Source organism: Meleagris gallopavo, chromosome 1 (genome assembly GCF_905368555.1).
Source record: "Meleagris gallopavo chromosome 1, MGAL_WU_HG_1.1, whole genome shotgun sequence".
In the NCBI taxonomy this organism is placed as follows: Eukaryota; Metazoa; Chordata; class Aves; order Galliformes; family Phasianidae; genus Meleagris; species Meleagris gallopavo.
The window spans coordinates 108,581,606-108,608,467 of NC_139404.1; the positions used below are offsets into that span (position 1 = coordinate 108,581,606).

Below are 26,862 nucleotides of genomic sequence, written 5' to 3' on the forward strand. Positions count from 1 at the left end.
AGTTAAGGCACGCACAGTGATTAAAGCATATGATTAAATTGCAAAATTTGAACTTCTTGGCAATATCTTTGTCATGATGCAGATGTCAAATGGGTGTGAAGCTACTTACTGAACATGTTCATTCAGCCTGCAACATAATGCAATCAACCAAGAAGGAAAGCAACCAAATGTTCCAAGCACGTGCAGACTAGGGGGGCTTGGAAACAGAGAAAACAGATTCACATTCTTTCTTTCCATGGAGTGAGAATGGCACTGTTACTTTTGAAGGCTTTTTCCCCCTTGCAGGACTGATATGCTTCTTGTAAAGTGAGTTAGAATGGTATTTTCCAAGAGTGATCCGTTAACCCTGGAGATAATGTTGTTGCAGTGCATTAAGGATGCTGGTCAGGATAACTGGGAGAGCAGGAGGGGAAAATGCTTTTACTGTTAGAGGTATCCCTTACCTGTGCAGTGGAGCTGTGGAACTAGATGGTCTTTAAGGTCCCTTCCAATACAGACTATCTATGATTCTATGAATTGGTTGGTCTACTGAGCAATCTTTTCATTTGACTCGCTAACCTCCACTGCTGGCTCAGTAATATGTAATGGGAATCGAATGAATGGTGGCACAGGCTGGAGAAGGCACGTGTAGTTTAGAAAGGGCTGGCCCAAAGCATTTAGCAGATGAATGAAGGCCACTGTCAAGAAGGAAACAACTTGTTATGCACCTGGCAAAGCTTTGCAGCTTAGTCACTGATTGCTTCTTCAAGTGTGTATCCTACGTGACTTTCTTTACCTTATATGAACAAATCTGTGCTAACTGGCTCTTGTTAGTGAGAGGAGGGATGGGGAAGGAAAACTTTCTCCCCAGTTTAGTGAAACCCTGAGAGCATGTTCAGCAGAGTAATGTCATCTGTACTATTCCTTGTCCACACCATGGTAATTTTTTGTCATTTCTTTACATGCCCTCTGCCCGTGTAACTGCGCTGTCCTTTTATCTTTGCTAACAGAAGGCTTATGAGTTTGCAAGTGGAAGTTACTGCCTTCCTGGAGAGTGCTCTTATGGTGCAACAATCTCTATCGAAACTGGGTAATGAACTCCAATCTGAAAGAAAGCTGTAATCAAACTGAGGTGTCAGTTAGACAGCTGTCCCATCATTTCTTTTAAGAAAAGAGTTTTAATGACATCAAGTGAGGGATAAGGTTGTCATACACCCAGATATGACCACGTCTTTCTCCTTCAAGGAGTTAAGGTAACTTACTTCAAAAGCTAATTTAGAAGTAATGTTCTGGGGATTTGTGAGCAATGACAATTAGTATTTTCATAAATGAACTGTTGGATAATCAATTCTCTCTGCTCAAGGTAGGCTGGGGGAGGGAAGATGCCCTTTGCCACATGGGGAGTGTCCCAATCCTCAGGCTGCAAATTGTGTTAGAGTAACAGCTGAGTTCTGAGCAAGACTTCTTCAGGTGCATTGTAGTGAACTTCCAGCACTGGTGAGAAGGGCTGGAGGCTGGCCTTGTTTCAAGGATTGTTTGGTTTAGTCATTTATAGCTGTTTGGAACTCCTGTACCTTGTCCTTTTCTCCCCGTGTACTCTGTTCGCACTTGCCCTCTTCCATCCCATGCTTTGGTCACACCACCTATGTGGTGGGGGTGGCACATAGTGGATAGAGTGCTGGATTTGGGCTTGCTCATGTTTTCCTATTCTGCTGGAATTTCCTGCTGCCTATATAAAGCACGTCAGGCTCTGGGGGCTGAATGTTTGTTATCGACTGCGTTATCTACTCTGCCAAGTCCTTCCTTCTTGAGGTTAAAGAATGGAAGTGGTGGCATGTGATCTGTTCCCAGAGGAAAGCTGTATCCAAAGCAGAGTCCTACAGCAGAAAACCGCATCCATTCCCCTGACTTTGTATAAGCAGTGCTGGTAAGAAGAAAGTTATCCATATGCATGGAAATAAAACAGGAATTAAGGTTATATCTAATTGTAGTATGCAGGATTCAAACTCACGTGCACCTTCCCAAAGACTTGGAGCAACATAGCTGAAGTCTGGTTATGCCTGGCCAAAAAGGGAACATATCCAAGTTAGCACTTTGCATGAGTGTTCTGGTTTCTAGACTTAATTCTTGATTTCAGAATAACCTAATATCTCTCAGACTGAAGTTGTTCTTGGCTTTGCAAGATAGGACAGTTTGGGTGGCCTAGCGGGGGACTGATGCTAAATATGGCACGTTTCATTTCAAGTTTCAGAAGGAAGGAAGCATGCTCTCAGTATGTGTGTCAGTAAATCTCAACACTGATCAAATATTGCTCCTATCTTGTGGTTATTGGGCAGTTTCATTTTATATTGGGTCTGAGTGAATTCTCAGGCAACTAAGATCCCTGTGATCCATGTTTCCAGACCTCACTTGAGAGGAGTTTCAATGGTTCCCTCAGCTGAAGGGCCAATGCAGGGACTGGAAGGACCAATAAAAGGACCAGGTGGATGTCTGGAGATCTTTGAGATATTTTAGGCTGCTGCCTGTGGGGTCTGTCAGACAAGTCAACTGCCAGTAATGTTTGATAGTGTGAATGTATCCCGTTCTCTTGAAGCACGTTCTGTCCTTTAAGTATTGTGACTTTTGTGCTAGATTTAGCAATGAGGTTTGCAAGAAATACAGTTGCCCTACAGAATGTCAGGGCAGTGCCTGTCATTTGTCTTGCATCTGAGGGCAAAGGCTTGATTTAGGGAGCCACTTCTGTGCTCTTAATCCTGAAGAAATCTTCTCAGTCTCACCAATCCCCATCTTGCACATCCTAAGTTCTGTTGGGTTTCTGAATGTTGTAGATTCAAATCTCTTTGGGTGGAAGCTCAGAAAGCATAGCCCAACTAGTACCCGGTGTGTCCTGATCTTTGCCTGCTTTGCATTTGCTGGGTGAGGCTTATTCCCTGTGACTGGTGATGTATGGTGGTCTCATGCCCTTTTATGAAACTTATGAAGACAGACCAAGAAGTTGCTGTTCCTTTTTGTGAGGAAGCTGCCAGAGAGACACCGCAAGTTCCTCTTTCTCCCAATTTCTTTGTCGTCTTCTGAGAGTTTCCACTGCTCTTTGACCATTCCAATAAAATGTCTCTTTTGATGAATACATTCTTAAGAAGAATAAAGAACTGCTCTTCCAAGAGATTGCAGTTACATGAGACAGGCAGATGTGCTTCTACGTTTTGTTCTAGAAAACCTAAGCTTTAAAGAACTGATGCAGAAAGAAGTGAAAGGATTCAGCATTGTATATTTTTCTTCCTTTTTTCTGTCTCCAAAGATAACTACTGTCTGAATAAATGGTTCCAGTTGTCCTTGCCCGTCATCTTGTTTTACTGTTGTATAAACTTTGAAGATAGAGGTATTCTGAAATAAAGTGTTAACATGGAACAAGGATTTTCATTTTTGATTCTTCGCTTGATTTTTTCTTTTTTTTTTCCTTCTGATATTTGCTTAAACTGATGGTGGAATCAGTGTCATTATCTGATTCTGGAGCACTCTGTTCAATGGCAGCTGATGCTGAGGCACATCTGTGTGAGGAGTCCTGAAGGTATTAATTGAAGTCAGTAAAACTATTTCTTGGACTCGCACTGACTGACAATAATAGTAGTATGCTGGGTGGTCTGAAGGTTTTTTTTTTTTTTTAGGAAAATGAGACTTGGTTTTGAAGAGAGATGATCTGAGCTGTGTTACTACTACCTCTTAAGAGTAAGGAGCTCAACTTCTACAAAGATGATTCTTAATGGGTGTCTAGTTATTGCCATTATCTTTTTTTCTTATTATATCTTACAGTTTAGTCAACTCATACTGCCTGAGAATGTGTATGAGTTCAATGTTTTTGCTGGTCATAAGCAGAGGAGAAATGTCTGCAGGCTATGTTGGGGGGTTCAAAAAAAAGAGGGAAATGAAGTTTTCTCACTGCCTTTCCTCCCAGGTACTTAAATTACTTTTTTTCCTTTAGGCAGTATGTCAAATGATGTGAATTCTTCTATGTAGTTTCTCATTAAATGGACGTGGATAACTGAGATGGATCGAAATATGGGGGAGGTTCTTGGACTTTATGGGTGTGGCTTTCAGGTATTTCTCCTTGGTCTTTGATATCTCTCTTGTGTGGCATTTCCCTCCCACTGTTGGTATAACTTATTTTATAGGTGTGAGCTTTGCGCACACCTTGAGCTGGGCCTGCTCTCTGCTGACACAGGGGTGTGGTCTGACCTCACATTTGTCCTACCAGGCCTTGGTTTCACCACCTGCTCACAGCTGATAAGCCTCTCAAGAAGATCTGTGCTTATGAGCATTATCTTTGTTCTCCATATCACCTGTATGATGTCTTGAGAGAGCACAGCGGAACGAACACAGATCTTAAAGGGATATAACAAGAACTGAACTGCTGAACCTGAAGGAAGAACTTAACTGAGCTTTTCATACTGTAAAGCACCAAAGCAGGAAATAACAATTTTGTGCAAGTTTGGGGTGATAGCCTTAGCTGTGTCTTGTTCAACTTATCATCTATTTACAAGGATTTTTATTCCTCTTCAGTCAGCAGTTATCTCTCACAATAAGGTCAGATTATTTAAAAAAGAAAAAAAAAAACCCTTAAGAAATGTCATCGGTCTGAAGAAGGGAAGAGGAAAAATCCCTTCCTTTTGAACTTTCAGATTCGTGGAGTGGATAAAGCCCAGTCACAAGAGATAGGGAGAAAGGGAAATTCTGAGGGACTTTCTTAGGAAGCAGAAGGGAAACTGTTTCAGGCTCAGAAGGTTGCTTTGAGTGAATAGCTTAGTCAATAAACTGTCCTTGGTTTTGTTTGATGTCTTGGGTAGGAGGAAGTGCAATGCAGTATCTCCAGAGAATTTCCATTCTCCAAAGCTGCTGCCTACTTTGGCACTGAAACAGCTTTGGAAAATCCTGCCCTTTAGATTTTTTTTTTTTTCTGGCAACTGTTGCTAACAACAGGCTCATGGGACTGCAGAGGCTGCCCATTGCTTTTCTGGGCATGAGTCTTCTCTCTGACTTTAATTCACATATTGTAGAAACCACTTTTCTTCAAGACACGCTGGTGTTATTAGTGACATGCACACACAATTTCACATAGGTATACTAGTTAGCTTTCTCTTTTATGTCAGACCTGTTCCTAGAGTACATGTTTCCTTCCCAGACTGTGACACTACAGTCTATTGGATCGATGCTTCCCAATAGGTGAGATCAGGAGGGAAAGTGTAGAGCAGATGAAATTCAGTATTTACAGCGAAGCTTTGAGCTTTAGAGGTAAAAGAGACCAATTGGTTGCTATTGTGTTTCCTATATTGGGCATGTAGATGCTGAGAATAGCGCGTATGAAAATGAAAGCTCAGAATACCAGGATAAGAGGAGAAAAATTAAACTGAGATTAGCCTAGGTTTGCATAGCATGTTATGGCTCTTCCTGGGAACATAGCATTGCTTTGACTGAACTGGCCGAGCTTAGTGCTGGGCACCTCTCAGAGGCCATAAATGTCCAGAGAATGAACTCTGTGGTAATAGCTCTTCCAAGTGAGAGGAACCACTGAATCACATCCTGGTTTATTTTCCTAAGCTATATAATGCAACTCATTGAACATACTTAGAAGCAACTGTTCATCGTAAAGCTTTTATAGTGCCAGAACAAATCTGGAGATCAACTGAAGGTATTAACTCACTGATGTCTGTCACTAATCCCAAAGGAGCTAGTCTGAGCTGTTGTCTTGTCTGCTAAGGAAACTGAAGTTCTGTGGGTTTCATTTGATGATTCTTCAGTTTTTTTTTTAATTGTTGCTGCAGTTCACATGAGAACTCTTCTGGGGAGGGAGAAGTGGTTTACAGAACAAATTCCCCAGGACTAATTCACATCATGTACACCTTTGTCATAACAAAGGATATTCCTACAGGCTCTAGTGGCAACTTTCTTTCCCCAAAAGGCAATTGAGTGCAGTGAATGCAAATAACTAACAAAGAGGAGACTTTTTCCCTTTTGCAGGAATCGCTACTGGTCTTCTTCATAGTTACCCAATAAAATGCACAGAGCGCTTGTGAAGTGTAAACTTCATTCTAGTAAAATCATTAAGGCCTAATGGTTCAAGGGCTCTTGAACCAGTGACAAAAATAAAGCTGGCAGTTGCCAAATACTACGAGCTTAGAAAATAAAACAATTGCCTACCCAGTGCCTGGACTGTTTTTACAAGGGTAAGTCTACAGCCTTCTACACTTTCTTTGGTATGGGAACTGAATGTTTCTCTTTAGATATGGCTCAGTTACAAATGTAAGAATTCTGATGTCTGATTAACTCCATTCTATCAGAGATGGGCACACAAAACAAACAAAAAACCACCACAAACCATTTCAAACAGGGTTGTCTAGCAATGCTTGAGAATGCTTGTACTCATTTTTCTAAGCTATAAATAATCATTCTAAGTGAGATGAAACTTATGCGCATCCTATTAATTCAACATACAATATTGGTATCTAAAGGGGGGCTACAGAAAAGGAAGAGATGGATGCTTTAGCAGGATCTCTTGTAATAAGACAAAGGGAAATAGCTTCAAACTAAGAGAGGGAAGACTTGGAGATTGGATGTAAGACTTCTCATTTATTTTTACAATAAGAGTGTTGATGCACTGGCACAGATTGCCCAGAGAAGTGGTGGATGTCCTGTCCCTGGAGAAACTGAGATCAGGCTGAATGGAGCTCTGAGCAACCTGATGTAGCTGTAGGGTGTCCCTGCCATTGCAGGGTAATTGGGCCAGATGATCTTTAAGGGTCTCTTCCAACTCAAACAATTCTATGCAACATAAGCGTTTTTTTTTTTTCCTATTCATATAATGGAGTCATAAGCACTTCCTGCAAGCCCTCTACTCTGGAATATTTCTCAGTTTTTCTTAAAGCTTTAAGACTTAGTTGTTAATGGTTAGTTTAGATCCAGTTCAACTGAATCATTTTACAACAGTCTTTCAAGTATTGTGAACATGATCAGATACTGCCTCTTTTCTGTCCCCAAATGCCTGTGTCTGTTATCAGTAATATTACTTTTTTTCCTATCTCTAGTCATGATGATACAAGAAGTTGCTGGATTCTTTTCAAAGAAGCAAGATTGGGGTTTGAATTATACACAAGGAAAGATAACTAGGACAGAGTTCTAGGGAAATAAAGCTGATGTTACTACAACAGCAGTACAGGTTACATTACAGAAGTTGCCCAAGGAACAGCTACCAGCAGTCAAGTTAGGAATACAACATCCAATGCAAAAATTAGTTGGTACTTACATCTCTGGGCTGTGAGAGAAAAGATTAGCTAGTTCTTTGAATTTATGAAATAGAAATTGGGAACCCAATATGCAAAATAAGGGTCCCAAGAACTATGTGGGAGGATTTAAGTCCTGAAAGTTGCTGACAAGGGGAGGAGCAGTCCTTAGTCTGCTCTTCTATAATGGTATATCTCAGTGATAATAGAGCTCTGTTAGTAAGTTGTTTCATTTCCTCAAGTGAGTCTTGCTTCATTTGTTGTGACAAAATCCTTTCACCAGTTACCGTGTTTAATACAACAGAGCATGATATTTGTCATCTGAAAGTAGGCCACAGGTGAAAGCAAGCAGGTGTTGTCAAGTGTGTGAATGCTACCCAGATGTTTTGTGTTGCAGCGGCATATGATTGTCTAATAGCAGACCAGGAGGTCATCCTGAGCATTTTAACAGAGACTACTTCAGATGTGGCTCTGGCCCCAAATGCCTTAGTAATGAGTCATTGGATCAACACTGTACAATTCTGCTATAAATGAAGCTTGCTGGTGAGGTAGTCAAATATGACATATATTAGTAGAGCAGTGTGCAGGGAGTTAGCCCTTCTCAATGTCAGAGATGCTGAACAAAACTTTAAGTTTATGCTGTTTTAAACATGAAGGTAAATAGTGACTTCAAAAGAAAGAGGAGCAGTTTGCACCAAGTCACCAGTTTTCATGCTGTGAAAGGCCAACCTGACCTCTCTGTGGTTCTACACTTTCATTATAGGAAATCCCCTGTGAAAGTTGGGTAAACTTAACTTTACTGTGTATTTCCAACCAGCCATAAACTGAAAGTTGAGGATATGAAAAGCACATCCTAAATAAGGCCTGCAATTTTGGCAGTGTGTAACATGACCTATTGTTTGCTCTATAGGCCTCACCTTTCTCCATTAGGTAAATTCTGTGGTTAAATGAGATTATCATCCATAGCAGGTGGGAATTACAGGTACTGTCAAATATATTTGTAATCAGTGAGTTGATTTAAAGTAAAATCATCTCAAATGTTGAAGGGATATAGTTTGTATGCTTCTACAGTTCTGCCAACAGCAGCTTCCTTCCTATGCAGGAGGCAGGCACCCAGCGCACTCTTTGAGAAGTGGCTGGAGTCCGAGGAAGGAGCCACCAACTAGTGAGGATTGGCAGCTGCTGTTCTGGGAGCTGGAGGCAGCTTCTCCATGGTTTCTTTACCCCTTCTTACCTCTTCCCAGCCCTTCTTCCTCTCTGTTTCACAGCAGTAAGAGTGACTGAGCCCCTCTCATCTCTGATCATGTCATGGCATAACTCTGCATCTTTGAATATCTTTTCTGATACTGTCAGCCAATATGTATTATTCAGGAGGTTACCCAAAATCCAGGCTGATTTTGTAGTTCTAGGGCCAGCATTCTCAAATGTTTCTGTCTACATATCCTAAAGATGTTGGGCATCCCAGCTGTGGTATTTCTTAAGAAAAAAACAAACCTGTGCACACTTGTATCTTCTGACTGTGTCTACTTCAGTCATCTCCTAAGGTGTATTTAACCAAATAAAGTGAGCATGTTATAACACCTTGTCTGTGTTAATCATGTGCATTCTGAGGACTGCAGACATCAGCAAACAGCCCTGCTCTCCGTAAGCAAGTGCAAGACAAGAAACATGCTATTTGAAGAGATAAGTGTTTGTGTCATTTGTTTTTGTGTTATTTAGAGAGAATTTTGTGGTTTATTCAGGTTTCTCTAACTAAAAACTCCCGGTACTCTTCTGAAAGAAATTAATTTCCTTAATTCAGTCCTTGTGAAAGACTCATTTAAAATCATTGGCCAAATCCTTTAAGTTGTATTTATCCATGCACAAAATGCAGAGGTAGGCTGTATCTGGAGTGGGTCTCTGACACCTTGTAGTATGCCCTAGTTACTTTGTTAGGATTGAAAGCTTGTCTAGTCTTGCACATATCAAAGAACTTTTGAGTGTTTTTGGGATACAGTCAAAACCTCTGAAAACACAGAATTCTACCTACAGCTGTTAGAGCTAGAGTAAATGCTTGCTTCTCTGTTTTGTCATCAGATTTTAGGGAGATTTTAGGGGTTTCTATGGTGATGACTAACAAAGCTGTATCCAGGTGTGCTTTTGTTATTTTAGTAGAACACTTGGTTTGGTGCTGAGCCTTTCTCCTGCTGTTGGCAAGAGATGTGTGCCCCAGGTGTCCCCTGGACTGCTGCTTGAATTCACGTCCTCTCTAACCAGTGATGATTAGTGAATACCCATCTTCTGGAGGTGGCCAAAACCTAAGTTCTGGGTATTCGTTGTAATATAAGACGCAACTTGAGGACTCACTGAAATGTCTGAACTTGTAGTCAGAACTTCACAGAAAAACTGATTTGGAAAGTCAGGATTCCTCCCATTTGTGTTTGCATCATAGTAAAAAGAGACAACGTATTCAGTGAGAACTTCAAGTCGGATATCAGGACAAATTTCTTCTCGGCCTGTTCCAGTGACTCACAGCTCCATCCTGGGAGATGGTGGAGTTGCTGTCCTCTGAGGTTTTTAAGGAAAGGGAATAGATGTAGTACTTAGGGATATGGTTTAGTGGGTAATATTGATGGCAGGTGAATGGGTGGACTAGTAATCCTAGAGGTCTTTTCCGACCTTTATGATTCTATGAACTTGAGTTGTTTAATTTGTGATGATGATAGGGAGGCTGCCTACTGCTTAACCAAGCTGTGTCTTGTTATTTCATGTGGGAAAGTGAGAAGTGTTTAATCGAACTCTGGCAGATGCATTTCTACCTCTGACAGGAAAAAGGTTGTGATGGCCTTGGACATGAAAGTACAAAGTTTAAGTTGTTATGGCACTGTACTGACTTCACTGACAGCTGCCATCTGTCTCTAAAGATCCAAATGAAGTATTTCTTCCTTGAGCACCTTTAAATATCATTAAACATCATTGCTGCCCTTTTTGTAGACACAAATGTCTGTTATCTCTGAGATTGTTATGGAATGAACGATCCTTTTCCCCTGCCCTTGCTGACATGCTAGTGAAAGCAAGCTAGCAATGATTTGATCTAATTGGTACTGTGCCCTCTGTTTTAACTGAGTGCATGCTTATGCGTTTAAACAGGAAAAATCACTCATAGAAAGCAGTAAAACTATGTAAACTTCAGATGGGTTAGTTTTGAAGACTTCCTCTGAGCACTTATGAAAATCTTCAGAAGTTTAATACTGATCTCATGCTTCCATATCAAAGCTCTTGGATCCCTGTCTTCCCGCTGGTTAGGATTTGAAGAATCTCACTTTGTTGCTCATATATCTTACAGTCTCCTGATTTCTGAGGTCCTCAGAGCTGATCTTGGCACATCTGTGACTGTTTAAGTAGAGGACTAGACTAAGAATGCTATGTGTTGGTCTTTCATAACCCTTAATTCGAGCTGTAAACAGTCATTTAGGAGATTAAATTGAAATGGCAGCTGGAGAAGGACTGTGGGCTCTTTAGAGCCACTCTAAAAGTGGAAGCCAGAGCTCTTAGGAACTGAAGAAATCTTATTTGTAAACAGTAGTTCAGGGCAGGCAAAATGTCTGAGTACACCACTTGCAACCTCTCAGACACCAGAGCCATCTGACCCTGGTCTAAATGGGGTAAGTGAGCTGATGGTGGGCTTGGCTATGGCTTGTACTGCTTCAGCCCTTAAAGCTGTTCCTCCTAAACTCTCCTGCAATTCAGGCTGCAAATGCAAGGGGGTCTGGAGCTAAAGTAGTATGGTAACATCTATACGTCTATCAGCGGTTGCTCTTGACAAGGAATTTATGGATAGGCTCTGTTTTATTCCTCTCAACGTAGAAAAGAAGCAAGGGTGGGGGGAAATGATAATAAAACTAAATGATCAAGGCTATTCAAACTTGAATCCTTCTCTGCCTTCTGACATGTGAAACAGTGTGTAGCTTGGATGAAGTAGGGCCGGTAGAACTGTATGTCACTTTTGAATCTGAATCAAGATGTTCAGCTATAGCTATGAAACCATTCAGAAGATGCATTTAAATTGATGTGATGATTTCATACCATGACTACTACGAAACATGCAGCTATACTGAAGTCCTCAAAGGGTGAAATGAATTGTATGGAGGTAATCTTTGAGGGCAAAAGTATTTTTCTTGTCTTTGAGGAAATTGGAATCCCCCAGGCCAATGAGCCATGAAACACTGTTAGCTCTTTAATTAGGTAGTTTTACTTTTAATTTGAGAATAGGCTTTCATCTAAGGTGTGGTTCAGCCAGATGGTGCCATAAATTGACTGTGTTTACCAAGGCATTGCTACACTTCTTGGTCTTAATATGTCTATGTTGTGGGCCAAAGAGTTTTTATGGAATTAAGTTTCCCTGGAGTATACTTACTGAGTGGATGACAATGAAAATCAATGTGCTCTTTTTTGCTTTCTTCCCCAGTGAGGAGGGAAGAAATAGGGAAGATAGTAGTCAAAATAGGAAAGAAGTTGTAATTATTTGAGGAAGTGTTGAGCTCCTGCTTGCTAGCTTGGCACAGCTATAAGAAAAACTGTCTTACAGATGAGACTCTTTCAGAGAAACCTTTTACCTTCAAAATTATTTTTTTTCCCCTCTCTCCCAGCAGGACACTGGGAAAATAAGAGATGTGCATAACATGGGCACCTCAAGGGGCTTTCATTCCTATCTTCTCAACTGACTGTAGTGGTCTTTTGTCAAGAAAGAGTCTTTACTTACCTCATTGGGGTGGGGGTAAGAAGCAAACAATGAAATGAAACAGACTCTGCGAAAGAATATTTTGCTGTAGAAGCCATTAAAGGGTATTCTAAATTCTGCTGAGCTATGTATTCATGACACTGTCTTCAAAAACCTATTGGAAACATAACTCCAGTGCAGTTGCTACAAGATGTGCAGATGTCTGAGACAGTATTCTTACCAGTGTTGTGTGTTTTGCTAATGGACTGGTACTGTGTGGTTGCATGCTGTGTGTGTGCTTATCCTGTACCCAATGCTGAGCTGCCCCAGGCAGCAGTGTTGCTAACTAGCTGTAACTGCCAGCTGCCAGGAAAACAATGCTTGCAGCTCAGGCAGACAGGGAGCATTAATGACTGTGAGGAGTGTATGGGAGTGAACTAGGGTAACATCCTGGCTCTTGTTGGTGTGTGGTAGAGCTGGAGAAGCAGAGACGCTCCCTATTGCAATTTCTTCTCATCTCTGGGATTTCACAAATGTTTCTGGGCATCTTTACCCCTCCTTTCACCTCCCTGCTGCTTTTGAACCCTTGAACAGGTATTTCTGGCAGAGGATGTGGAGATGAGAACAGTGAAGATTAGGCACTGTTCAAGGCCTTTCCTTGAATAGGTAATAAGAGTACATGGTAACCACAAAATCCATGTGTTTTGCGTACAGGTCATTGCTGTTTGTCTGCTACAATCGGAAATAACATCAGCTCTGGCTAAGCTGAGTACCTAAAACACACCAGTTCTGCTGATGTATACAATAATAAATTTGCATGTACACAAAGATACGGAAAGCAAAACACAATAATTCCCTGCAAGCCCTGGAAATCTTAAAGGAATCTTTAAGGAAACAACCTTAGTTCAAACTTGGTTGCATCAGCAAGGGAAATCTAAAGAGTTTTGGATGCTCTTCCCTTTCCTGAGGTCAAGAAAAAGTAATCCTTTCTTCTTAGATGTGCTGGCAAGGATTGATTTGGCTCTGACTCCAGAAGCTCTCTAACCATGGTGGCAACTGACATTGCCCTGGCAAGGTTGCTTAGATGGGAGCTTGAAAGCAAGCTTGCTGTTACAAACAGCTGTTGGCTCTAATCTTAAGCACTTGGCAATTCATAACATGGGAAACTCAGAGGTTGGGAAATAACATCTGGGAAGCCAGAGGAGAAGAGACTACTCTGCCTTCAAACATACTTAGCTGAGAAATAATTAGTTGCTAAGTCCAACTGTAATTTGATTCATAAACTTGAGAAAGCAAGCAAAGAGCTGTCCCCTTAAACCCATTGTGCTTGGCGCTTATGGCAAGCTTGCAGGAAAATGGAACGTGTGTGTGGGGGGAGAGGGGGAAATAAGCTGAAACTTAATATATGCACAAGAAGGCATTGGAAGGCAAAGGGTGGGGTGGTGATGTGGGAGGAGGAAATATCTGCAAAATTAAGTTGTAGAAATAATTTAAAGCAACTCAAAAACTAGTATCTTCTAGGTGAAATAATTTCTGGTGTTAGCTCTTGAGGCTTCTATATCTGTAGGGATGGCTTCTCCCTACCATCTGCAAAGAGATGTACACTGTGGCAGTGACTGAACTGAAGCAGCATCTGTTGCCAGAGATGCTGTTATGCTCCAATCAGAAAAGTTATGTTGGGTTGAGCTTTTCTGATTTGCATGTGGGGAATTTTTTTCTGTGACCACTTCTAAAGCAAAAACAAGCGGTAACCCACAGATGGGAATGAAAACCTTCTGTCTTGAAGAAGGTTAGCTCTGGGATGTTGGGACTTCTTAGGAAGTCCAAATTGAACTTTGAATGCAGTTACATCCTAGTAAGAGGTTGTGTAATTCAACATGCACGAAGCCAAATCTTCCATGCCTGGAGATGGTCTAGCTCAGAGTTCTTGAGCTCTCTATATAATTATTTTTCTTAAATTGTTCATGCTGGAGGAAGACAGGATTATTCTGAGCAATCTGTATTCTTAAAGATCAGTAGGTACACTGAGACTTTTGCACTTCAGGACTTGTGTTCTAGTCCTTCTAGAATAGACAGATAATGACTGAAGGATACATGCTTCTTTCAGTCTTACTAGGGCATGCAGCCAGAGACCCTGTCTCACAAGCAGCAGTTTATTACATCTGACTTCAAGTAATATGGGGACAGACTGTATAGAAGGACACATCTGTGCTGATCTCTGCCTTTACATTGCTTACACCTCTGCTATCAAGTTAAACTGAAAACATTAGCAAGCTTTGGCTGCGCTAAATGATCTTAAAGCTCTTTTCTAATCTTAATTGTTCTATAATTCTTTTTGTTTTGATGAAGACCAAAATCTATTGTTGTATAGTTTCACTGTGCCCTCAGGATTCAGTTTTAGTCAGTTGGTGAAATACTTCTGTCAGTTTAGTCTTCACAAAGGCGAAACTGTCTGGCTCAAGCTGGCTCTAAAGTTTCCCTAATTCCATGTTCACACAGACCTGGGAGAAATTTGACCTCGTGGCATCAGTTGCTTTGTATTTTTCCAGTATTTATCTTCTACCTTATTCTCTCCCTGCATTGCCTTTGGGGAGTACTGTCCCTTCTCCAGAAGGGACAAGCTACCAAGAATACAAGAAGATTATAAAGAAAAAAGATAGTCCTAAATGCCCTCCCGTGTGGTATTCTGTATGCATCTGTGATTCCATTTCTTCATATTAACTGAACTTTAAAAACTTTTCATCAAAATGAAATGGTAACAAGCTCTTCTGAGTCCTGCATGTAGTGCAGTATCTTATCTTACTTTCCAAAGTTCATAAATGCTCACCATAAAAACCATGGTCACTTATAACAGGCAAGGCTTTGCCTACATCATTTGTTCACACTGTTTCTTGTACTTTTATTCTTGCACGTGATTTCTTTGGCAGCTGCAAACTGATATGTCATAGTGTAGTGTTGTGCATGTGTACGTGCAGCTCAGTGCAATGGGACTTGTTTCCCTCCTTGGGTAATAGCACCTTAATAGCTCCATATGCTGCCAGCTTGTAAACAAAGTATTTCCAGAACCTGAAAAGTTACAATGGATTTCATTTTTGGTGTGACTAATACACTGGAAGTCTTGTTTGAGCCTTTTCTTTCTTGGATGATGCCTTGAGGTATTGTGTGATTACGTGCAGCCTAGCTTTCATTTTCTTCACTAAACTAGAACTGCTCAGTCACTCCTGCCGGTATGTTGCTTTTTTGACTGAGGATAATAAAAGACAAAGAGCAGCAACAAAGGCAAAACTGTGCCAGTTGACTAAATTAATTTGAGATACCTTTTGGGGTGTTAGGTGACAGCTATGAAAGCTGCTGTTTGTTTTACCCATAACGTTAGACTCACTTTTCATCTTAGCATAATGCACAAGGGTACTCCAGCTGCCAGCAGCTGAAGGGAGTGAAGCTGCAGAGCAGGAAAGCTTAAACCAGAAACCATTCAAACTGTATTGTCTCCAGCAAGCTGCTATTTTACAACAAGGAAAAAGGTGTTTTCTCCCTGTGTCCGCATTGTCTGAAGCAATTATAAAAGACATGAGCCAAAAAGGCATAGCTACTGCAGTTCTAATACAAGTCAGAAAACCTGGTATCTTACTTACATGGGATTTCTTGCTGTCCTCTTTGAAGTGGCTGGAATTTCAATCTGCTGCTCCGAGGAGCTTCTGCTTTAGATAAGGAAGTGCTGAAGCAAGGCAGGATGTGAAGCAGTGACTCAGATATGTAGGCTGAGTCTCTTGGCTGCTGAGGAAGGAAGGGAATTACTGAGGGTGCTCACTGTGGCAAGCTCAGCTGATGTCAGTCTTGTTAGCTACCACTGCACCAGAATAATCAAAGCTCTGGAGCGTTGTTCCACCTTTCCTCTTTTCATTGCAACATAGGGCTTGTGGTAGGCCATGGTAAGAAAGCATTCCTGAAGATCACAAGTCTTGAGATGTGGCATACAGAGAGAGAGGATCCATAAAATATGACATAAGTCTCAAATGTAGTGACGTGACTACTGAAGATCAATCTGCACCCTTTTGATGGTGTGGAGTTGTTGCCTGAGACTTAATTAATTTAAAATACAGGATGAGGGAGTACGTGATAGGAAAACATTGAGTGAGTTGTTCTTAGTGGCACATATTTCATGATTTCACTTAATGGACAGGAACATCAGCTGCCTGTGCAATGTTTTGGTATTGCAGCATTTTCTAGAAGGACTATCTACCTCTTGTCCTCTGAAATGTGCATCTATACCAAGAAGCATTTATTTTCAAGAACGTGTTGCTAGAGCATGCTTAGGTAAGGATTTTGGTAATGCTTCTGAAAACAGCCCTTGCTACTTAGTTCAGGTACTTGAGACGTTGGTTCTTTACATAAGGAAAAGAAAATATTTTCTTGTTTGTTTTTTCTGGTTTTGAAAATAAATGAACATAACAGTTATCTGGCAATTGGTGTTAAATATATTTCTGTCCAGTACACCTGAACTCAGTTTCCAGGCATGCCTTTCAATCATAGTAAAAAATTAAATGAATAAAAGATACACAACTATAATAGTCTATCTCTTACTCTGAAGATGAGCCCTGTTTCAATGGCTTTCAACTTTCAACGTACAAGCACCAAGCATTGACTAGTTCTTATTTTCTCAGCAAATCTTGGTTTTAAAAAATAAGGAGACAGACTTTTTATTTTTGAGGGATCTCCTGTTTGTCTTGCTGGGCTGCCATCCTTGATGGGGGTACTTAGTGCTCTCTGCTGTGTTATTTCATGATGGGTTTTAAGTTTTCCTTTGTGATTGCTAACACAGCTATCACTCACTGAGGTTTCTGTTGCACATAACTATGTTATTGTACAATTCAGCACTTCAAAAATGAAAAAATGGATTAGAGTCTCTTTAGTTATCCTCTCTGCAGATTTCTGGGTATTCTTACCATTGAATTTAGTCCTTCTGGCATCTCCCTTTGTCTATTTTAAAGCCTCTACACTCTGATATAGGTGTTTGCACATGCACCCAATAATGTACTGCTAGCGTTGAACTTCACATTGTGTAAATGTTCTGTAAAAGGCATACAAACTGATTTGAAATGACTAGCATTCCAGACAGTGTTCTCCTCCTTCATTTCAGATCCTTTTCCATTTAGACTAAGCAAAGAGTTTACTGGTGCTGGATGAAATTAAATATCAGTATTCAACTCTCATACGCTAAAGTTTAAGCAGCTTTTTTGTACAAGTCTGTCTTTTTTTTTGTTTTTTTTTTTTTAGTATCAAGCTGTCTTTGATTATTTAACTTCTGGCTTGATACTAAAAAAAAGAAACTCTAGGAGGTCATGTTTCCTTGTGTTAGAAAGCCAAAACAAACAAACAAACAACCCAAATCATGCCCTACTTAATGGTTTGATAAGTAATACTTGATAAATAAGTCAACTTCATGATAGTATTCCAGTAATTATGCTGTAGAGGAATAACTTATTCTCTTTTATATTGCTGATGATTGTAAGTATTTCACTTTTGGAAAGCTTTGAATGGCTGATACATCTTGCATTAGCAGAAAGTGCTAAGACAACTCAGAGGAAAATTCTTCTGAGTGCATTCAAGTTTGGCACTGAAGCACAACACTAGAATACTTCTGAAATAAAATTCTGATAAATCATGAAAACATCTATAGTTGTGTTCATGTAATGAGAAAAATACTATTTTTTTTTTTCTTGCTCTTCTGAAGCTTATTTTGTCATGGAAAAATACTCTGAGAGCTCTTATGTGAAACAAGCAGAAGTGTTGTCCATGTTAACAAAACTGCTGAAATCAGTCTCTCAGGCAAGTCCAACTCCAAGTAAAAGAAAATCATTCCATAAACAAGTTCAAGATTTTGGAGTGTTTCTTATATTAATTCCTTCCTTGTGTGCTTGAAACATTTCTGAGATATTATGCAACCAAACGTAACCTTATAACATCAGCTGAACTAAGACTATATGTGCTCATTGACTTCAGTAGCCTTTTTTTCAGTACATACCCTATCAAGTCCTATTTCAGTAAATACTCTGTTTTTCTTGAATTTGGTCTTTGAAGAAGTGTACTAACATTGTGATGAAGAATAAAGCACGAAAGTTTTCTAGCACAAAAATCCTGAGAACTGAAATCTGCTGTGTTCTAGCATTGTGTCTCAATATCCTGTCTCTTCTATTTCACCACTTGCTCACTTAATTGATGCACTTCTATCTTGCATAAATAGGCAGCAGATCATAGAATAAAAATGGTTTGGGTTGGAAGGTACCTTAAAGATCATCTAGTTCCAATCCCTCTGTCATGGGCGAAGTTACCAACCACTAAATCTGGCAGTAGGTCAGGCTGCTCAGATCTGGATTGTCAATGCATTCTCTCTCAAAACTGTTCAATATATGAAAGGTGTCCTAAATATGTGTCTTCCAATGGTCTGAAATGAAGGCTATGTGGCAGGTGGGCATGGACACATGCCTATTACTTAATTTGATTTTTCAGTGATTAAGTTGAAGTGCTTACAAGGATAAGCCATGCTGGTATATACAACGTTTTTTGAAGCTTGTAAATTCCTGTTAAAAAAAGGTGTATTGCAATTGTTTGGTGTTGCACAGTGCCACAGTGAGCATAGTTAAGTATGAAATTAAAAGTTTAGTTGGCAAGAATGTAGAATTGGTTTATAACTATTTATTTTGACAGAGGACTGAATTACTGAATGAGGATGATTTTTCTTGTTTAACTTTTTTTTTTTAACTTTCAATTCTCTCTCTTCAATACAGTCCCATTAAACTTAGCATGAATTGAGTTACTTGAAGGAGATTGCTGTTATGGTTGAACAATTCATTGAAGTTCTCTAAAAATCCAACCATTAGTCTTCCAGGATCACAGGATAGTTGATATTGAAAGTCTCTGATGCAACCTCTTTGTTCTGAAAACACTTGAACTGGTTGTTCAAATGACTTTTGAATACCTCCGAGGAAGAAGACTCCAAAGTCTCTCTGGGAAACCTGTGCCAGTGTTTGATTATCTGCACAGAAAATGTTTCCTTGTATTCACGTGGAACCTCCTGTGTTCCTATTTGTCTTATTCTTGGAATTAAGCACCCATGAAAAAAGCCTGACTCCAGCCTCTTTGCTACCTTCCTTCAGGTATTTATAGACTTCGACATAATTCTCCCTTAAACTCTTCTTCTCCAGCCTGAACAGCTCTCTTCTTTTTCTAACAGAAAAGGTACTCCAGTCCATTAATTACTCTACTGGCCACTCACTGGACTCTTCAGTATGTCCATGTCTGTCTTGTTCTAGGAATCACAGAACTGGACCCAGTATTCAGAGTGTGGCCTCACCAGTGCTGAGTAGAAGGGAAGGATTACCTCCCTCAACATGTTGGCAACATGTGTACTGGTGTCTGATATTATTTCTCTCCAGATGCAAGATTTTCCACTCTTTGAAATTTGAGGTACCTTTCAGCCCATTCCTTTAGTGTGAAGTTCTTTATAGACATCAGCATGCCCATCTAATGTGTATCAACCATTCCTATTGGTTCTGTTCCTTCAACCAATATGCTGAAGGAATACTCTTCCTCATTATTCAGATCATTAATGTAGATGTTGAAAAGGACTGGGCCTAATATTAACCTAATATTAACCCTGAGGTACTCCACTTGTTACTGACGAATTTGTTCCTTAATCCTCCAGCCCTGACCTCAACAGCCTGTCTATGAGATGATGGGAAATTGTTTAGTCTTACTCAAGTTATGGCAGACACTATCCATTGGTTTCCTATTGTTTACCAGGCCTCTCACTTCATTTTAGATGGCTATCAGATTAGTCAAGTATGACTTCCCTTTGTGAATCCACACTGACTACTACTAATGGCTTCACCTGGAAATGGTTTCCAGAACTAGCAGCTCCATTATCTTCCAAGGATGGAGGTGAAACTGGCTGGCCTGTAGTTTCCTGAGTCCTATTTCTTGCTCTTCTTGAAGACAGTAGCGCCAATTTTTTTCCCCTCAGTCACCAGGTACTTTTTCTCAATAACTATGACTGTTTAAGGGTGACCTCAAAGAGATATCAGCCAGCTCTCTCAGCGCTTGTGAGTGAATTCTATCAGGGCCTATGGACTTATAAACCACCAGTTTGCATAGGTATTCCTTGACCTGATGCTCTTCCATCAGGGGCACTTCTTCCTTAGTCTGGATTTTTCCTCTGATCTCTGGGGCCTAGAATTCCTGAAAGCTGGCCTTGATGGTACAAACTGAAGCAAAGAAGGTGTATTTAGTAGCTCAATATTTTTCATGTCCCTTATAACCAGATCTCGTCTCCTTTGGCAGTGGGCCCACATTTTTCTTTTCCTTGAATTTTTTTTTTTTTTTTACCAATGTACTTGAAGTTGTTGTTGTCTTTGATATCTGTGGTTATAATTAATTTAATAATGGCATTTGGCTTATCTAATTTCATCCTTACATGCTTGAACAATGTCTCTTGTCTTCCTCACAGGCTACTCATCCTTCTTTCTGCCCTCTGTAGGCTTCCTTTTTTGTTATGAGTTTTGACATAAGCTTTTTGATCATGCATGCAGGTCTCTTGGCTCTTTTGCCTGACTTTGTTCTTGTTGGGATGGACAGAACATGAATACGATGAGATGAGCTATGAGTCTAACATCAAATATTTAAGCAGGCTCATGCATTAAAGATCATTGTTCCTAATGCCCTGGTTTTTAGTCTCTGTAACTACTCAGTTCAGTATTTGGAGATATTCAGTAAGGCAGTAGCACTTCTGTGCGTTACTTTTAGGTTGTATAAACTTCTTAATTTTCTCTTTTTCTGCCTCTTCCCTAGTTGTGGTATTCTTTGTATTTACTAAAAGACTCCCAGTGGAAGAAAAACATGGTCTCCTTTTCCAAAGAATGCAAAAACCCGCTTATAAAACTTCTAGCTTTGTTGCAAAATATAGTTGGTTACACATCTGCTCAAACACTATGAATCAAATATTTTTCCAAGTCAAACTAGAAATTTTGACCATGTACAGATGGATGAGTAGGAGAACGAAGGGAGAGTTTATGTTAATCTCCAGTGCTTGGAATCTAAAATGGAATAGTGTAATGCTGTAGAGCAGGCAAGGAATGGGCAATGTTTCTTTGAGTGCTATGTTAGCATGTTGTAACCTTGCAATTTTCCTCTTTTATTTTTCTCTTCCCCTTGTGTTAGTAGTCATTCTGCTTGTGGCCCTGCTGGCAGACTACTCCCAGAAAAGTAAGTCACGCAACTTTGGCTGTTACGCATAACTAATCATTAACACTGGTAATGTTACCTGGTGTTATCAATAAAATTGAATTTTTCTTCCTTTCCTCCTTTTTGTTATCAGATAAACTAAGTGATACAGTCAAGTTCATGTCAGAAGGAAAGTGTGAACTCCAAGCAAAAGACAAGAAAGTTAGTTTTTTGAATGAGGCAGCAATTCTCATAATCTCTGATTTCGTTTTACTGAACTTATTTCTTCTTCAGTCCAGGTGGAAACAAAGGCTACTCACATTGGGCTGGTGAACATTAGGATCTGTATACTTTAACTGGTGTTTTGAGTTCAGCTGTAGAGCAAAGCTTTCCAACCTGCAAGAAACATTCCCAGTTGTGATTAATTTCAGTAGTTTCCACTGGTTAGAGGTAATGTGGTCCATTTGTGTCACATGGCCAGGACTCTTCTAAGGGTTAGGGAAGACACAGATGTGAAGAAATAGGAGCCTGTATTGGCTTTTGAATCATTTAAGCAACTCTGAAGTCCTTTCACGATGCAACTAGAGCAGCAAAAATGAAGTATGATCATTTGCAGGTGAAGAAGTGACAGTCAGCAGTGTTGTCATTTCAGATGAGAAATGTTCCTCCGTGTCCTGACAGTAACAAATATGTGGCATGAACACATACATGGCTGAGATCTAACGAGCTGACTGTTCAAGCAGAAATTGAGCCTGACTGTGAGAAAGGAATGAGCGCAAAGTTGATCTCTTGCTATTTTGTCAGCCTGATCCCCAAGGGACAAAGTTTCCAGGCTGACTGATGAGCTGCTTGTACTTCTGAGATCACTTCTGCTCTTGTGTCAGATGTGGATGGCTGCCCAGGTGTTCAGGATGCCAAATGCTCTGCAATTCTTGTTATTTCTATGAGTGTGTTCATGGTTTTATTTGCTTCTGAGATTTCCTAGGGAAGAGTAAGGAGCACTGGGAAGTCGAATGTGTATATTGTTGTAGGCATCTGTTTTCCTTGCTGCTCAAGTGGGATGTGGCCTTACCTGGTTGGTTAGATAGGCAGGAGCTGAGTGAGCTGGGGATGACAACACACTTGCTGTCATTTCTGTCACCTTCCAACCTTATTTATGGCTGTAATGAAATAATTGGGAATGTAACTAGTTTCTTCTCTGGCTTGGTAACTCTATATGCTCTGAATGCCTGGCCTGTGCTCTCTGTCAGGGGGAGACAAGTATGTTGGAATTTCAGTGCAGCCATTGTAATGTTATCAGCAGTCCTTAAGAGCAATCAGAATAGTTAATTGGAGAAACGTGTCTTTCATTTTGACATGGTAGGGAAACTGTGAAATCCAACCACAACCTGCTTCAACCTGCTTAAAACTTGGTCTATGCAACACTAAGTAAGCTGCGTGGTGTCTTGTGTGACTTCTGCCAAATCTGATGCACGTGCTTCTAAGCACAAGCAATGGAATGGTTGCATGCAAGATAACAGCTCTCTGTGCATGACCCTCTTCCTATAGACTTCTTTTTTGGGTTTGCAATGTGCACATGTTTCAGTATGCCACTGAGCAAACACTTTGTAATGGGAGAATCCTGAAGAAATATTTCTCCAGAGCACACTGGCCTCTGCCTATGAAAGCATCAGTTTTAGCTACATTTGAAAAGAGGAATCACAATTTTTTGTTAGTTTGAATGTTCAAGCAGGCTCTGATATCTACTTGTTTAACTTGTTGTTTTTGCCAACTCACAGGGAGCATCATCAAAGAGACACAAGGAGAACTTGTTTTGATAGTGAATAGCAGTGCTGGCTTTGACTTGTCTTGGGGAAGGTGTGCAGTGTGGGAGTATTGTTCAGCTCTATCCTCCTTTGAAAGCAAAATGTCTGAACAAAGCAGTGGCATTGGAGTAGTGTTTGTGCTTGGTCTATGCCAGTTCTATTGCTCAGATAAGGACAGATGTTTGTTGCAGGAGCCGTATTGTTCATCTTTCAAAATCTGACCTTCATTTAGTATGCTACTCCACTGCATTTACCTTCCCCGATCTCCTATAAGAAAAGCAAGCATGACAAGAAGGAGAATAGAAACAAACTGTTCCAATACTGCAAGGAACGTTTTACTAAGAGATACATGTGTTTACGTATAATGGAATCAAATGCAATATGTTTGTTTAATCACAGAAATTTGTGTGTGTATAAGGAGCATTAATTTACATATTTACAAAGGGCAAAAGTAGCAAATTACAATATTTCCATACTACTTAGTGTAGTGCCTCAGCTCTAATCACAATCATTGATTATGTAATCATCATCGTCTGAATGTTCTAAAAGGCTTTGGTTTTAACTCATCTGTATAAGTCAAAAGGAACTGAAGTTGAAAATATGCTTTCCCCCTCAGGATCCTATCTCACAAACTAGGAATACAGAAAATAATGTTAAGTGCTGGCTGGAGGACATCAACTTGTCTGCCAGTCAAAAGAGTTAATTATCCCACTGTGTTTAGCACTGATGTGGCCTCACTTTGAATATTGTTAAGGTCCCTGAATACTTCCAGAGAAGGGCAGCAGGATTGGTAAGAAGGGTTATTTCTTGTTATTTCTTGTGAGGGCAGGCTGACGTGTCCCATCTGGAGAAAAGGATGCCTCATTGCTTTCTGCAGCTCCCTTAGGAGGGGAAGCAAAGGGAAAGGTTAGACTCTGCCCCTTGCTTACAAGCAGTGATACAACACATGAAAATGGCAATGAACTGCACCAGAGGAGGTTCAGACTGAACACTGGGAGAAACATATTTTCCCTGAAGGCGATCAAACATTGGAACAGGCTTCCTACCAGGGTGGTTGATGCCCCATGAAGTCAGTTTTCAAGGGACATCTGATTAATGCCTTAAAAATATGCTTTAAGTCTTGGTTAGCCCCAGAATGATCAGGCAGCTGGATTTGATCTCTGAAGGTCCTTAACTATTCCATTTTTCTATTTTTATCCTGTTCTTACCTTTGTGCAATTATGCTGACTGCTTGCATGGAGTTTCCAGCCAATAGATAAATGTTATGGTTATTTGTCGTCTACAGGCTGACCGATTTATCCCTTCCCAGCATCTGAGTGTGCAGTGATTAAGACTTTATTACACTGTGTAAAACATTGTAGGCAATGGATAAGTGTGCTGGGCTTTAAAGCTAGACCTTCATAAGAGGGCATAAGGATCCACTTCCAGCTTCACAACAAAATTCCTGCCTGGGATCTGTCTGAATACACAACCATAGAAGGTTGGAAAAGACCTCTAAAATCACGCAGTCCAACAGCAGCCCATCACTCTATGCCTACTGCCTGTGTTCCTCAGTGCCACATCCACACGGCTCTTGAATACCTCCAGGGATGGTGACTCCACCGCCTCCCTGGGCAGCCTGTGCCACTGCCTCAGCGTTCTTTCTGAGAAATTTTTTGCTAATATCCAACTGAAACCTCCTCTGGTGCACTTTGAGACCATTGCCTCTCATTCTCAGTAATCTCCTCCTCTCGGAGACTATTTAAAAAAAGAAAATAAATTCCTTCCTTCCATGGCTACCCCCAAAGGCTTCTGAGAAGCATGTGGATAGGGGCACACTTCTATGCCGGATTCTGTGGGGCTACTAGGAGTTCACCATGGGGACATACAAGTTTTATTGCAAAAACTGTGTCTTCCCAGGGAAAGTAGGTAACACATGAATGATCTCTCCTTTCCCAGGGCAGAAGGCCTGCTGACGCAGTAAACATAGCCTCAGGGTTTAGCGGTCAATAACCTTTTCTTTTGTCAAATTTTCTGTTTCTGAGGAACTGTTCGAATGTTTGTTCATTTAGAAATCATTTTCCATCCAGATATGCTATGGCTTGCTAGGAATTGCTCAAAAGTGAAGTTAAAACACATTGTCTGAATCTTGTCAGCAGTTGCTGCTTTGCCAAAAATGCTCACAAAAGGCACTGGCTTGCTTTCTTTGTGCCTGATGATTCTTGTGGTTGATGACTCCAGCCAGATAGATGATATGCTTGTTCATAAGAACTGTGCCGAAGGCCTAGTTTGTTCTAAAAAGTAAACATTCCCATACTGCATGGTGAAGTTTTGCTGGGCTGGTGCAGATGAAGACTTTTTTTTCCCTCTCTTCATTCTTCCAGCTCTCAGCTGGATAAAGCTGTTCCATGAGCCATGAGCAGCAATTTAGCAGGCAGGTCTGCCTCATGAATGGACTGAACATTTAAATCCTCTAAATACAAACAAAACCCTGAGGTTAAACACTTGTGTGGGATGATGCCAGGAGTCTATGAGACCTTCCTGGAGTGCTGGCTCCTGGCCACTTTGTACAGAAAAAATCAGTAAATTTCACCAGAAGGGACTAGAAGTTCCTGGTCAGTGGCCAGAACTCTTGACTGGTTCAGAAGATTGGCAACCATGACAGGGCTGGATTTTCCTCATAATTCTGATAAGAGAATTCATTAATGTATTTTTAATTAGAGAGCAACTTCCTGAGCTGCAGCCAGTGCCAGGTGTATATAGAAACATCAGAATATATGTGGAAAGTAAAGAAGCACTTAAAGAAGACAATGTCTATAATGGAACTTTTGGTAATTTGCTAATATGGAGCCTCTCAAGGCCAGGTTGGATGGAGCCCTGGGCAGCCTGATGGTGAGTGGCAGCCCTACCCACAGCAGGGTAGGGGTTGGGTGGTCTCTGGAATGACTGTGATTCCAGTGTTGCTGATATTTCATCGTACTGATCTGTGCTGGTTGTCTAATGATGTGTCCAATATAAAGTGATAAAGGTGCTTGGTGTTTGCCTCATTCTAAAGGCAGCTACACTTCTCTGGGAGAAGTTCAGACTTTTTGTCTTCCTTCTTTCATGTCTTTTTAATTAATTAATTAGCCATAGATATGAGAAGAATGATCTTGGCATTTTGCAAAAGCAGTTTGTACTAAGGTTTTCAGATGTAATATGAGCAGTGAGTAAAAGTGGCTAGGAACACAGTTATTGAAGTGGAAAAAAGGAAAGTATTTTTCAGTTTTTAGCTCACACAAATTAAAAGATTTAAATAAAAAATCTAACTACTCTAAGGATGGATTTAGATCACTCAGTAGCAACGTATGTTTTCTCTTGGGGCTTTCCATTTGTGGTTTACCAGCCATCCCACAATGAAAGCCTTTCGCTTTTCTGTGAAAGTCCATTTCTTCGAGTCTTCCCACAGCACAACAGAAGTGATGTTTTTCTGTGCAAGGTGTTTAAGTTACTTGGGAGGTAGGGTATCACGCTGATATCTTTAATGGAAGGAAACAGAATGATGTTGATGTTCAAGTGCAACACCAGCTTGGGACAGTGCAGCGAAGGGTTTTGGTTCTAGAAGTGGCAGTGATTATTGTACCTTTGCTCTGTTAGGGGTTCCTAAGATGGGTGAGCAAAGGATGTGTCAGCCCAGGCTTTGTGCTATTTTTGAGCTACTGCACAGCTTATGTTCCACTTGTTCAAGGAGTAGAGCAAGATGTAGCACAAGCTTGCAGAGTTTCTGTGTTTCATCAGTCCCTTCTCATCTGAGGGCTTTGGAAAGGACCGCTTGCATGCCTAGAGGAGTCCAGTTGACAGTGCCTTAGCTGAGGCATCGTTCTGTTGCAGCTTATCTTGATTGTGCTGATAGACTTAGTGAAACATAACG

At 40.5% G+C, this 26,862-nt stretch overlaps 1 protein-coding gene across 3 annotated transcripts in view; it reads right to left on the reverse strand.

The window, feature by feature from the left end:
- LOC104914487 (programmed cell death 1 ligand 1-like) overlaps positions 1-15,715 on the reverse strand; it is a 33,648-nt gene extending 17,933 nt beyond the window's left edge. For all 3 annotated transcript variants that reach the window (XM_085209341.1, XM_085209327.1, XM_085209332.1), the window contains exon 1: positions 15,585-15,715. The gene's annotated coding sequence lies outside the window, so the exon portion shown is untranslated. The remainder of the gene's footprint in view (positions 1-15,584) is intronic.
- Between the last annotated feature and the right edge of the window lie 11,147 nt (positions 15,716-26,862).